Raw genomic sequence first — 15,328 nt, 5'->3', positions numbered from 1 at the left:
AATTGAGTTACAATTTTCCAGGCTTCCACTTAACGTCCAGTGTTTTTTCCCTGCAGAAGTTATATATAGATGAATTCAATTATTCCAGTGAGGGGTACACAGACGTTTACAGGCAGTCACTGGTTGATGGCATCTGGAACTAATTCTGATATTGGGAATTAAGTGGTGTCAGGATCCGCAGGACAGTTGCCATCTCTTCTCAGGGCACAGAAGACATAATATCATACAGGTAAACCACAGAACACATAAAGGGAACTTTCACCATCTATTCCCAAATTTAGATCCTCCAGTTCACATTACTATTTCTGGAGCAGTTGGAATTCATTATTTTGTCCCCACTGTTTCGGAGTAATCTGTTTTTTTTTTTCTATGCATTAACAATCCTCTGTATTGGAGCAGACAGACACTATCTGACACAGCGCCCATCTGAAACTAGGGTGCTTAAAGCTGCGTTCACACACTGTGTTGAAATAAAATTTACAAACACAATTCAGATCTAAGCATTACTACTACATGTACTCTGTGATATATTAGGGTATGTTTGTGCAACACCCCTGCCAACGCAAAGGCAGGCTGGTAGTTTCTGAATAGTGCCCTCCCCAGGTCAGGAGCTGTCAAGGCGATTGATCACCTCTCTAGGAAGGTTCTATAACCAAAGTATTGTGTAATTGCAGCTGCAGATACTGCCTGATAAGGCAACAGTTAACTGGTGTATGTAATCATCCAATGATGTGTCTGTTATGCAAGCTGGAAGGTGATTGGAGAGATGCTACCACCTGATCAGGGGGAGTATAAAAACCCGGCTGGGTGAGAGCACATGGTCTGACCACATGGTCTGTCAGTCTTCCAGTAGACAGAGTGAGCAGCACACCTTCACTGCTGCCACAGCCACTAATCCCAGGAACTTCTAGTGCCTCAGGCCTACTGCCTAGCACACAGGGCACGTTTGGAGACTTAAACCCAGAACTGCAGCTTCCACTACTTGATTCCACCTGCAGCAGCCCAGCCCATCTACTATCAGGCTGTGAGCACCTTTCTTGTAGACCAGTTCTCCATGACGTTTCTAGCATTAAGAATCTGCTGTTACCTGTTTTTGGACATTGTCTGCTTTAATTAAATAACTAAGTTGATTTGCACAACGTTGCCTCCATCTGATCCCTGGATACGGCTGCTTACCACCACGGGCTCCCCATCCATCACCCAGGGATTCCTCCTACAGACACTCAGGGGTTGCCCCAGGGAGAAACCAGTATCACAGCCTCTCCCTCCTTATTTCTTGTACACACTACCTGCTGGAGACCTGCCAGGCTGTAGGTCAGCCCTCTGGTCCCCATACCAAGCACCCTAACATCAGCGCGCCCAAGGCCGCACTAGCCAGCCACTCCGGGATTCTGGGCCCTGGCTGTCTTCAGGCCCCCAGGAAAAGGCTAGGCCCTGGTGAGGGATGTTGCATATGGTATTTTCACCACACTTACTGCCAGTATGCATGTCATCCATAGGTTAGAGAAGGTGAAGACAAGAATGCATCCAGATATCTTTTTTCCACAGCAAGGTATATGTATATATTCTGACTGCTGCTGCTCTGTATCCAGTTAAGTTGGTGGAGGAGAGTGATAGAAGCTCTTATATTCTACACTGTATATGCATTTCATATTGTCCACATTCTCTATACCTGTCCTGGTAGGTGCCCTGTTTTGCCTCATGTTATATAATATTATTGTTGCGTGATATGAGTCTTGCAGTAGGGAGAAGAGAAGTCACCATATCTGGTTAAAGAGGAAATGACCAAAGACAAAAGAAGAAATCTTTCACTATGTCCCCCTCAAGCAGTTATAGCCAAGCACAATATACAGCGGTCCAGTACATCCCACTGCTTTCTGTATTCTGCAGATCCAACCTGGTTCACAATTCATGGTACTGCGCCTCCCATTAACCTTTCATGGTCACTAGAAGGGAATGTGCACTGGGGGAAAATGGCTGCCCGTTATGGCGTTTCAGCTTATGGCACATTTGCTCGTCTTGGGACACGCAGAAGGAACATTTTACCTGAAACAGTTTTATAGGAATAGAACTGGCTGCATGCATAGTTTTGGTTTGGAAAAGTTTATGTCTTATTTAGGGAAGTAAGGCAGCACATCAAAATTGTTGTTCCCTTACAGAGGACAGTGAAATGCTGTGAGCTCATACTGGTATTATACAACTGTGCTACGTGCCTGGTATATACCGTGTTTCCCCGAAAGTAAGACAGTGTCTTACATTCTTTTTACCCTCAAAAGTCCCACTATGTCTTACTTTCGGGGTATGTCTTATATTGGAAAAAAATTTCGATATCCCACACATCTCCCTTAGGGTTACAGCCCCATACAGTATCCCACACATCTCCCTTAGGGTTACAGCCCCATACAGTATCCCACACATCTGCCTTAGGGTTACAGCCCCATACAGTATCCCACACAGTCTCCCATGGGGTTACAGCCCCATACAGTATCCCACACAGTCTCCCATAGGGTTACAGCCCCATACAGTATCCCACACACTGTCTCCCATAGGGTTACAGTACCTGGTACCGTAATGGCGATGGGATCAATTCCTCTGTAGTGCTGGGTAGAGGTGTAGCTTCTTCTTCCTCGTGAAGGAGCCGCTGGTCCAATCAGAGGCTGCACATGAGGGCACGGAGGCTGCGTGTTTCTGTATGCCCCGGTCCCGCGATCTCCAGCTTCCGCCGGCATCAAGCTCCCGCCCACCCTTTGGCCGGCTCCAACCTGACCCCCACATACAGTACCTCCGCTTTCCACCCCTCCGCTCCCGGAAGCTGCATCGTACTCCCGCCCCTGCCGGCCGACTTCTGACTGCCGCCAGCAGCCACCAATCCCCCCTCCGCTCCCGGCTCCCCCTGCTGTCCATGGTCCTGAAGCAGGTACCATATAATTTGCCTCCGGTACGTCTAACTTTCGGGGTACGTCTTACATTAGACGTCCCCCCTTACACCCCCACTACGTCCTACTTTCGGGGGTGTCTTACAATCGGGGAAACACGGTATCATCTTTATACTACAGTACAAGTTCTCTGCAAACTAATGTAGAAAAGAAATATTTTTTCTAAATCTTTTAAATAGAGCCAGCATTTACCCCACTAAACTAACAGCCTCAGTAAAGGTATTAAATGTCCTTTATAATATATTCCTAACTTATCTATGAAAAGAACATTGCTTCCAAAGTCATATGCAGATGAGCAGAAAAAATTAATGACCTGAGATTAGTCATGCTAAGATGCTGGAGGGAGGGTGACACTTCAGATGCCCATATCTTGGGTCCATAGCACATAGAAACACAATTGTGGTTCTGTAAGCTATAGAACATTAGATACAGGAAGTTAAGACCATTTGATATTTTTCAGAAGCTGACCAAGTCTTTAGTTGTCTGTATCTGTGGTTTTATATGTTTTTTGAAATATGAGATTCTCATTTTAAAATCAACAATGGAAACATAAAATATCTAGGTACTATAGAGGTACTATAGAGCCCACAATATGGTCCTCATCTAGCTTCTAAAATTGAATAATATTGGGCTCCCTGCATCTCATTTACATATGATTTGGGGGGGGGGTGATTTTTTTATTTATAGGAAAACAGGTGATAAAAGAAGCAATGCTAAAATGGATATTCCATAACCTGCAATGTCCTTTGAACAATGTGGATGTCAGGAAGTCCTGAGGGAGGCGGCAAAATATGGGGCCATAATGTGGGCAATTCAGGTGGCCGTTGCCTCCCGAATCACTCACATGAAAAATCAATAGATAAAATATTGATGCGATTAGAGTAGAGAGCAGCACAGTCTCTGTTGCTCTGAAGGTGCCTGTGCCCAGACACAGAGCAGAAGAGCCAAGAAGAGGGAGAGGGTGTGAATGGCGGCAGGAGCGAGGCGAGTAACTTCATTATTATTTTTAAAAATTAGCATACAGGCGGTCCCCTACTTAAGAACACTCGACTTACATACGACCCCTAGTTACAAACGGACCTCTGGATATTGGTAATTTATTGTACTTTCAATCATCAGCTGTAACAGTTATCACAGGTGTCTGTAATGAAGCTTTATTGTTAATACTGATTTTAATGACAACCCAACATTTTTAAAATCCAATTGTCACAGAGACCAAAAAAGTTCCTGCTGGGATTACAATGATAAAGTATACAGTTCTGACTTGCATAAAAATTCAACTTAAGAACAAACCTACAGACTCTATCTTGTATGTAACCCGGGGACTGCCTGTATAGATAATAATAATAATCTTTATTTATGTAGCGCCATCAAATTCTGTAGCACTTTACAAATCAGGGGGTCCTGGCTGTAATACAATAAGCGTCCTGGCTGTGATTAAGGGGGTCCTGGCTGTGATATAATAAGGGACCTGGCTGTGATATAATATAATAAGGGACCTAGCAGTGATATAATATAATAAGGGACCTGGCAGTGATATAATATAATAAGGGACCGGCCTATATTATAATAAGGGACCTGGCTGGGATATAATAAGAGTCTGTTGTGTCATGAGAGGTGTATATGATTTAGGAGCACTGTTACTTTATACTGTAAGTGACTGTGGTGTTTTATGGATGCAGTGCAGAGATGTGGTGCCAGTAGCAGCAAATAGGCTACAATCGTCCCTGATAACAAACAACATCAACCGTACGTCAACCAATGCTACACACCTAACATAGTCATTCTTTTTTCCCTATCAGCGTTCAAAATGGTCGTAACGCACAAGATTTTTTGTGTATTTTGGGACCGTGATGTTACCACCATGTGATTGTCCTTAAAAAACAAACAAGCTTAAATGTATAACTATGAAAATGATTCTTCCCGGCAGTGAAACTGAAAAATAGTTTCCAAATTGGCAGTTTTTCACCATTTTGCGGCAAAAATGGTAGCTATAAATAGTCAGCTGGTCCTTCAAAAAATGACACCTTACAGATGCATACACTGAAGTGGGAAGTACAATTGTTATGTTGAAAACAAGCCCTCTGTAAGGCGGAGGAGATTAGCCCAATCGCACATGTGTTTCAACTGAAACGCACAACATGTAAACAATGCAAAACATGCATTCCTGGTTACCAATCTTTTTATTATAGCCATTTTAACTTAAGAAAGTAGAACTCTATTTAAGCAGAAATATGTCAAACCTAATTGCAGGTCAGACAGAGAAGCCTGTAAATAGCTACAGCCCTAGGATCCAGCTGGCTCCACTGCCCTGCGTCTAGAGAGGAGGTCAGAGGACTATTCCCCAGTAGATCATTAAACACAGGGACAGGCAGTTATTTGCAACTTCAACTGACATCAGATTCACACAAACCAAAGAACTTTCATGGTGTAACACACATTACTTCAAGCACACAGCTCCCATCTGAACGGAAAGGGGGTTGGGACATTATCCACCTATGGAGACTACGTATCTGACATGTTTATAATGTGCCAGATGAATGTGTTCCCTGCATTAGTCAGTGCAATAATAAGTTACATTAAAAAAAATGGTAATAATTTAGCTCCACTGGGGAACCTCTGCTTTCTTTAGTCCCTTAAGGACCAAGCCACTTTAGTGCTTCCGGACCAAGCCCCATTTTTTAAATCTGCCCTGTGTCACTATAATCTTAACTACTTAACTAGGTTAAGCTGCGTGCCGCATGCTGCCGCATGAGGATGATACCGGATCACGCTGGCACTGTCAGTGTGCCAGCACAATCTGCAGCAGGAGACCAGCTGTTCGAGAGACAGAGGGAACAGGGTACAGTGTGATTATGGGGTGTCGGGCGGTTGCCATGGCAACCAGAGATGATATTTTTTGCGTTTCATTATAAAAAAAGAATGTCAAAGTTTAAAATTCTTGGCTTTTTAAGTACAGGCAGTCCCCGAGTTACGTACGAGATAGGGACTATAGGTTTGTACTTAAGTCGATTTTGTATGTAAGTCGGAACTATATATCCTGTAAATGTACAGTAACTCCAGACACACTTTTTTTTTGTTTTGTATGACATAGACTACTGTGGACAGCGTATAGATAGAGAGTGACACTGTGCTAGTTAGATCGCGCACGCGTCCTTGGATACCTGGGATCGCACATAGCAGCGGCTTTCACGAGCATAATGAAGATGCTGCAATCATTAACAGAGGCAGCGTCTTGCAGAGGAATAGTGAAGCTGCTGCACTTTAACAAAGAAGTGACAGTACTGAGGGGCAATCTTTACAGCTTTTCTTTCATTAGCACAGACAGTGTCTTCAGCGCTGTATCTTCCTGCAAGCAATCGCGGGTATCATCATGTATACCCGCGATCGCGTATGGCAGTGGCTTGCAGGAGGATACAGTGCTGAAGCCGCTGCCTGCGCTAGAAGAAAGAGCAGCTGTAAAGATTTTGTGGGTACCTTGGATACCTGTAAACTTCCCTGGCAGCCACTTGTAGCGTGTTGCAGCCTGCGCTGGATGAGAGTCAAGCTGCATGAACGGGGATTACACTTGCACAAGATTCCTGCAGACTTTCTGTGCTGGTGAAATCCCCGTTCGTAACTACGAGTTGTTCGCAAGTCGGAACGACGTAAGTCGGGGACTGCCTGTACATAGTTATGACAGCCAAATGACTTTATGAATTACATTTCCAAAATGCACGGTTGGCTCTCATTTTTCTAGATTGTTGCAGGGCTTAGAATTGTAGGTGAAATTTTTCACATTTTTATAAAAATCACCAAAACCCTATACAGTCAGGGGAAGAGGGGGAGGGGTCGCGGGCAGCAGGAGTTTGAGCGGGGGAAGGGGGGCTGAGTTTGGGCTGGGTGGCGGGCCAGGTTTGGGGAAATACAGACACAGAGGGAGGGGCACGGAGGTACCCATCAGTGAATTATGACCCGGCCATGCTTCCCTGGGCCCCTACCCCCAAGGGCCGGTCATGGTCGCACCCTTGTTACGCCCCTGATTGCAGAAAATTACATAGTCAGCCAATGCATTCTGCCAGATGTGCCTTTCCTCACGTACATGTACATCCCAATGCACCAAGGGGTTAAAGTGTGTGTCACTGCTGACTTGCATAAATTCCCTTCCATAACCTTGATATTGCCTTTTAAGTAAATTTAGGCCAATCATATAAAAATACATTTTATATCAAAATACTTTATCTTCATACCACAGCTAAGACCAAGTTTTGTTATTTATGTTGTTCCAGTTACTACTAAAGTATTCAAAATTGGTTGAATTTAAAGCGAGTGTTGAAATTGTCATCTAGAAAAGTTATGGATTATGTGTAAAAGGGAACAGGATTACAGATTGTTACGTAGAAATGTTTAATGCAACATATCATAACAGGCTCCAATTGAAGTCCGTCTCAACATTTGTTGGCTCAACAATGATATATATGGCAATTTCTGATGAAACACCAGTCTCGGCTTAAGAAATGTCAGAATTTAAGAGATTAAATGAAAGGGGAGAATGTGTGAGATGATAATATTACAGGGAAAAACATATCTGCTCTCAGTGATTTATGTCTATTAAATCTGTCAGTCCTACAATGACCAAGCTTGGCATTCTCCATAGAAATCTACCACAGCTCTTCCATAAAGGAATATGTTACAGTACTGCATACACCAAATACAATCTTAGCTCTTAGCTCTAACGTATATTCAGTATTGACAGAACCAGTAACATTGACCAGTTGATGGGGAGGCGATAACAGGGATAAAGTAACATATTTTTCAGACTATAAGACGCTTCTTACTATAGGACGCACCCCAGATTTAGGCTTCCAAAAAAAGTTTTCTTGCTAAAAAGTGCGTCTTATAGTCCAGAAAATACGGTAATTCATTGATATTTCTGTCAGAAGTATGTCATGGTCATAGTCTGCAACTGCGGCGATTTCCAGTTTACAGTAGTAATCTATGAGAAGGAGCCTCTACAGCAGAAATGTATTACCACGCAACTTAGAGCTGTCTATGTAGTGTAGGCCAGATACTCCACAGCAAAGCAAAGTCTACACCAGAAAACTGGAGTAATTTGCACCAGAAATGCTGTACGCCAAATTTACTGAAGGTTTTAGACCAGTTTTAGGCAGTTTTTCGGCTCCTATGAAAAAAAGGGGCATGTTCTATGTAATTGGGGTTATGTCTGCGCCAGAAAAAACCTGAGAGCCAGAAAATTCAGTAATGGCGCCAGAAAAGTAGACCAACTAAAAGGAAGTACAAAGTAGAACTCGTCAATGTTATACTGCACCAGATTAATCATCTAGCATCAGACACAGGGATTAATCTGGCGCAGCAGAGAACTGTCTAGTCCTACTCTGCACTGGTCTAAAGACTGACACATCTCCCCCAGTGTGTATACTAGCTAACAACAGGACCACCCTGTATGAAAGAACTACAACTTCACATTATGTCACTGGCTGACCCCATTCAGTTCTGTACAGCAGCACTATACTTCCAGAACACTGGAGCTGGCTGAGGAATTGCCGGACAATCACTGGAGATTCAGGTGACTCATTCATGCTTCACTACTAAATGAGCACAAGCTCTTCTTAGTTCCTATTGTGTTACTTCCGTTCATATCTCTAGTCCCACTGCTACATGTATCTTCGACTCTATTGCTGTTACAGCTTTTGTTGTACAACCAGTAAAGGATACCATTTAAACTTAAAGGCAACCTCTCACTCCTTTGTCCCAGATTTCTCCTTAGCTGTACCACTCTGCAATGCCCCAATCAGGTACATCCCTAATACCAACAGTTAAAAATATCTTTGTTTAGACAAGTCTACCACATTTCATTTCGCCATTTGCCTCCATCTACCATGTTCCTTGGGACTGAATCGCTGCATAAAACATTGTCATAAATATTCCTTGTACATAATATCTAAACATAAAGAGATACTAACTCAAGCCTCTGAATTTGTAATACGGTATAAAAAGACTGGACAATTGCAGAAAATAAGCACTTTTACTTTTTGTTTTGCTACCATTTGATCATAGATTGGAAATTGTCAGCAGGACTCTTTTGTCCTGTAGTTTGCAGTGCTATATGGTCAGATTTTACCTTATTTGTAGAGTGCTATGGAATATGTATATATAAGAATATATAAATATAAATTATTATTAGAGAACACACATACTGCAAATATAAACTTGGATGTTACTAAAATATGGTGGCACTGTAGAAGTAGGGTAGCTGAGCAAGCTCTTTTCTTTCCTACTCTCCACAGCTCAAAAGAATCTCATTAAAAAACAAGCTAGACAACCCATTTAACCAGTCCTCACTATCTGCAACAGTAATATTCTCACCAACAGCCTTCTTTTAGCTAAAAATTGTTCCCCTCAGATTCCCATATATAAAAGAAGGGTGTTAGATAGTTACTAGGGCTCTATGGGAACCTGCCACTAGCTGTATTTGTGAAAAATGTGGTAACAGGTTCCCTTTAAAGCTCCAGTAGTTGTACTTCAGTGGTTGCAGACAAGCTTCAAGTACATATAAACGTGAAGTTAAGTTGTGGCTGCCAAAGGATTCTTCTATATATCCACACCAGGAGAGTATCATTTTACTATACAATAACCAAATTTATTTAAGCTCTAAAAATACCATTGGTTTGTGAATCATTGTGGAATGAATGTTGTGGCAACTCTCTATGTGCTTAGTCAGGAAAGCCACAATATTCTCTTGTAAACTATGAGCTACTCTTCCAATACTTGAGACGAATAGCTGATCGGGAACCACAGTGGTGATCTCACCTTAACATACATCTGTTCCGCATTAAGACCTGAATTGTACATTTTATCCCTTAAGTACCCTATATACATTAGTTACCAACAGTAGTTAGACTGTTTTGTTTTTTTTTGTGCAACAAATTTCCTTGTCACTGAAAAACTTAAGACAGTCTCTCCTTAACCTAGGATGGAAAATTATCTTCAATATACCATTAATCAGGATGAAGGCTACAGTAACATATTACAGGGGCATTCAACTATTTCTTCACTCTGGGGGTAATCATTTTATCACTCTGGGGAAGCTGATAAATGCTTCGTTTAAGGCATAATGGAAGGATACAGTAAGTCCATTACATGTCTTTATTGTGAATACCTGGGAAGCTCTAGATGAAATGAACAGGCAGTTATCAGGAAAAAGACTAAGATACAGTAAATGGAAGCTCTCTGCTGCTGCACTTTTAGAAACCACATATTTTGAATCCAGTAACCCGAAAAAATTAACTGATTGGACATGCTTGCGTGGTGGTCGCTGGACTGGACTACAAATAATGGTGCTGCTATTTATTTTCACATACTCTTTTGATAAGTGCAGAGATTGGTTCATTCTTTGAGATATATAAAATGGTAAGTATTGTTGCCACAGGGCTTTAAAATCATTTTGAGATGCACTGTTAAATACTGAGCGTTTCTAATTGGTGAAGAAATTCTGCACCTAAGTACTGGGAAAAAAGAGCCTGAAAGTTGAAGAAATTAATTAGAACTCCAAGTGCCTTGCCAATGTTTCAGGCTTTTCTGGCAACATTCGATAAACAAGCAAATGCTCTGAGTAAGCCCTTTGAGGAAACCCATCCAAGACAAACATGATGATTAAGGCTGCAGACAGATTCTGAAGGGCTTTTGTCGGGCACAATAATTGATTCAAGGGGTAAAAATAAACCACAATATTAATAGCAAAGAGGAGCTCAGCTGATGTCTGATGCAAATTACAGTGCAAAAACCTATGTGATATAGCTTGGTAATGACTTCTGTCTCATCATTGGGTTCAGGGTACATAACGGCACTAAATACCAGTACAATACAGCACATGCCTCGATTTTATAGCACCCTCATTGTGTGAATCTGCACTATATTTCTACCAGTTGCTGACTTTTATATATTTAGTTCACTAAGTTTGGTGCAAGAAAACCTTTTCCTTTTACCGAAAAGTATGAAAGTCAATGCATTCCGACTGTAACCACTAAGCCATTGCTCAATAACCTAGCTCCTCATATTTACTTACTATTGATTATACTGTATTGTACTGTATCTTATTCCTTATCTTATCAACCTGTACTACATCATAACCCTGGAATAAAGACAGTTATACTTCAACTACTGCATATACAGTAAATAAAAGGAAGCAGTCCCTTAAGGAATTGTATGGTACAGCGTCAACACATCAGGTAATAAACATCATGCTAACCTTTGTTGGAACACAAGAAGAAGAGTTCGAAACACACAGGAAAGTAAGGGCTCTTAATACTTTAAACTGTAATAGTGAAGACAGTTGCAGGGTGGCTGTTCGGCCGTCAGAGGGAATATACTTACATTATAATTCTATATAATGCAGGGACTCCTGTCCACTTCACTGTTTGCAGCCAATGGGATTATGCCACTCGTTTCCACTGGTTGCAGACATTCCTGTGAAAGAGCCCTAGAGGATACACAGAGTTCACTATGGGGGACAATTATCAGTGCTTCAGTTTTCTAGCATAGACGCAGCGAAATAATCACAATTTCTTGCGCATTGCAAGAAATTGCAATTATTCCTGCGACTATGCCACCTCCACACCAATGGGTCATGCAGGGGGCAAGGCCGGCAACAGAGAGGGCAGGCACAGGACATGCACAGAATGTTTGCAGGTTTCCACATAAAACTACACCAGGTGGGGCAAGGTTTTGCACTGTTGCGCAGCAGTTCGATGGAATCATCAAGAGGTCTAAGCCTCTTGATGTATCTGCTTTGGCAGCCATACATTTGGCTGTCATAAATGTCCCCTTATGTGTTTATCTGTCTTGTCCATAGACATGATGGTGTAAACCCTAACTCACGCTTGGATGCTTTTTTTCTTTGGATGAAAAATGTATCGGAGATGTGAATGCAGCCTTATCCTGTCACATGACCCAGTTTTGGCCAAGTTTTATCTGTTGGAGAGATGGCCTCACATTTATCTCTCGAGTATTCTGGAATACAGAAGAGTTCATGGAGAATCAATGACTGGAAGGTGCCCAGGCCCTGTGGCTACAAAACAATCATTCCCCTGCCAGGAAAGTGTGTCACTGCTGGCACAAGGTATTTGTGAAGATATGCTGTATTTGGCTATATTGTACAGCGCCACATTTATCATAAATCAAACAACTTTACTTTGTCCAGAAGACATTGTTCCAGATGTTTTGTGATTTGTTCAGATATAAACTCAAATGGCCACTAACTTTCCCAACCTTTTTTTTGCACAAATCAACTGAATGCAGGAAACATTGTGATACCAGGCCTGATACCAAGTGCTTCTGTGTCCATGTACTTTGGGTTCATATCATCTTCCCTCATCACCTCCGAGCATGACTAACATTTCAGTGAATTTAACTTTGTAAGAAAAATGGGCTGAAGCTCACTGAGTTGTCAGATTAGGGAAAAGCTCTAAAAAGGAGAGGTAGCAGTGAGTCATAGTAACAATGTCTCCTCCTATCAGCATTAAGTGTACAGTAAACTCACAGACACTGCAGAAACAAGAGCTGCTGGAAAATATAGACAGAAAGTCATACAACTTTTAGAGGCAATATTACAGCCCATGTACAGACACTACTGACTACACAGACTACTGATTTATGCAAAGTTTGTTGGAAGGATATGTTTACCTTGTAATCTTTGTAAGCAAGCTATAAGTATTTAACATACTTAGGATGGTGGCACACGAGCCGTTCGGGCTGCATTGCAAACGCAAACGTAGACCAAGTAGTATACAGCCTGCCCCCAGTAGTACACAGCACAGCCCCCAGTAGTACACAGCACAGCCCCCAGTAGTATACAGCTTGTCCCCAGTAGTATACAGCCTGTCCCCATCAGTATACAGTCTGCCCTCAGTAGTATACAGCAGCTCCTATACAGATAAAGAAATAAACTTAATACTCACCCTCCGTTGTCCCGATGTTCGTCGCGGCTCCCGGAGGCTTCCGATCCCCATCGCGGCTCCCAGGGGCTTCTTCACTCTTCTCTGGCCGGGAGATCGCGCTGGCCGTCGCACACTGTGATGCCGCGCTGTCGCCGCTGATGACGTCATCCACGGCAACAGCGTCGCATCACAGTGTGCGACGGCCAGCACGATCTCCCGGCCAGTGAAGAGTGAAGAAGCCGCCGGGAGCCACGACAGGGATCGGGAGCCGCCGGGAGCCGCGAGGAACATCGGGGACACCGGAGGGTGAGTAATAATGTATTTATTTTTATCATTGACTCGTGTATAAGCCGAGGCGAGGTTTTTCAGCACATTTTTTGTGCTGAAAATCTCGGCTTATACACGAGTATATACGGTACTTTATTTTTTTAAACTTTTTTATTAGTTCCACTATGGGACATGAACAAGCAATCATCTAATTGCTTGTTCATGATGATACCCTGCAATACTGATGCACATGCATAGCGTGACACTGTGCCTTTAAGATCCCGTCACAGGCAGGATCTTACAGGCAATGCCTGCAAACAGCCCTAGGTTCCTGACCGGACCCAGGGCTGCCATAGAAGAGATTGGCAGCCCCCGAAGATGTGCAAGGGGCCATTTGTGGGACAGGCTATTTAAATGCCACGGTCGCGCTGGCAGGCTTTTTAACAGGTTAAACACACACTCACTCCAACCCTGCGTGTTACACTAGGGTGTCAGCTGTGGGTGATTTAACAGGTCAAAAATATGAATAAGCATAGTTTCCCAGAGCATCCTTGACAGCGTTTTACTTTGTTACATAATAACACTCATTCTCTGGAGATGATAGAGATTTGCCACAATAACCGGCAATGTGCCACACAGAAATTGTTGTCAAACAGTGTTACAATTCGTACGCTTGAGAGACACTTTCAGATCATTCTGAGGTTGCTGTCTAATGAATAAAATCTGCCAGACAGATTAAGGGAAAATAGAGCTGCAACGATGGGTATTTCATGATCATCATTCATCTGCTCCTAAAGGAATACATATGTTAACTTGCTGTAGCTGAATACAGTCTATATATGGATGAGTCAAAGCTCTAGGAAGGGAAAAGATTCAGAGACTTTGAAAACATGATATTTTATGTATTTTTTACATTTTTATTATTAAAGTAAATCTACTATTTGCTTTTATGCATTATAAACCAAATATACCTAAAGAATGTTGTAGCTAAACAGAAATATCTTGTTTAATCCCTATAAGCCAAGATTTTTTAGCACAATTTATGTGCTGCAAAAGTACCACCCGGCTTATACTCAGGTATATAAAAAATAAACGCAGTAAGGTGAGTAATACATTTATTTTTTTTAAGGGGGTACTCTGCTGGATGGTAAATGTACGGGGGGGCACTCTGCTGGATGTTGAAAGCAGGGCTGTAAGCGTGAATGGATGAGTTTAGGAGAGCTGTATATGTGAGCGAATGGATAGATGAAGCAGGGCTATGAAAGTGAATGGACGAGTGTAGGAGTGATGTATATGTGTGTGTGAATAAATGGATGTACTGTATGTAGCAGTGCTGTGTGTGAGTGGATGAATGTAAAAGAGCTGTTTGGATAGACATTGAAAATCTGTATATGTGTTCTTGAACCAGAGCGTACAAGCGTTAAATGCGTTTTTTTGAATATCTTTTCATGTTTTCCACTATCCTGATGGATTTTTATTTGGTAAAATAAATCGTTTTAAACAAAATCACGATCTTCCAGCGCCATCTTAGTGTTAGCAAAAAAAACTCCTCTCTGGGATACCAATTTACTATTGGGAGCAATTTCAACTTGGGGAAGAAACAGCTCCACAAGCAGGGCAGCCGGAAAAGGTTTTCTGAAAAGGTGAAGTTAGTAGTTGTGCCCTACTGCTCAACCCCGACCCCCCCCCCCCAGGTTAGTGGTTATATACACTACTGAATCATTGTTCTAAGGGTATTACGCCATAGGAGCGCCCCTTGTCTCCTTTGTTATTTTTCCCTACATGTATGTGTTCTTGAGTGAAAAGATGGATGTAGCTGGGTTGTGTGTGTGTGTGTGTAAGAGAGTGAATGGATGTGCCAGAGATAATAATAATTCTTTATTTAGATTGTTTAGATTGTGAGCCACATTGGGGACAGGGACCAATTTTCCATGCTTTGTGCAAAGCTGCGTAATCGGTGTGCGCTATATAAATAAAGAATTATTATTATTATCCCTGAACTGACTAGTTTTGCTGAAAAAAAACTATTATAAAATTGCACTCTCCTCACCCTAATTATGCACTGCTCCAGCCTTGTCCTTCCCAGCATAAGCCGAGAACACTGTATTCACTGTGTTGTCCCTGACAGGAAGAAATACTGTATATACTTAAGTATAAGCCAACATTTTTGCACAATTTATGTGCCGGAAA

General features: G+C 42.2%; 1 protein-coding gene and 1 long non-coding RNA gene across 3 annotated transcripts in view; one reads left to right on the top strand and one right to left on the bottom strand.

Moving 5' to 3' along the window:
* LOC140070504 (uncharacterized) overlaps positions 1–225 on the top strand; it is a 49,056-nt gene extending 48,831 nt beyond the window's left edge. Inside the window, exon 3 of the long non-coding RNA XR_011848932.1 lies at positions 57–225. This is a non-coding gene — a long non-coding RNA (uncharacterized lncRNA). The remainder of the gene's footprint in view (positions 1–56) is intronic.
* The window catches only part of BANP (BTG3 associated nuclear protein), a 345,686-nt gene that overhangs the window by 49,487 nt on the left and 280,871 nt on the right, over positions 1–15,328 (bottom strand). The window lies entirely within an intron of this gene.

The sequence above is a fragment of the Engystomops pustulosus genome, chromosome 7, assembly GCF_040894005.1.
Source record: "Engystomops pustulosus chromosome 7, aEngPut4.maternal, whole genome shotgun sequence".
Classification (NCBI taxonomy): Eukaryota; Metazoa; Chordata; class Amphibia; order Anura; family Leptodactylidae; genus Engystomops; species Engystomops pustulosus.
The sequence above is the reverse complement of the archived record's forward strand: the minus strand, read 5'-3'. Positions and strand labels throughout refer to the sequence as shown.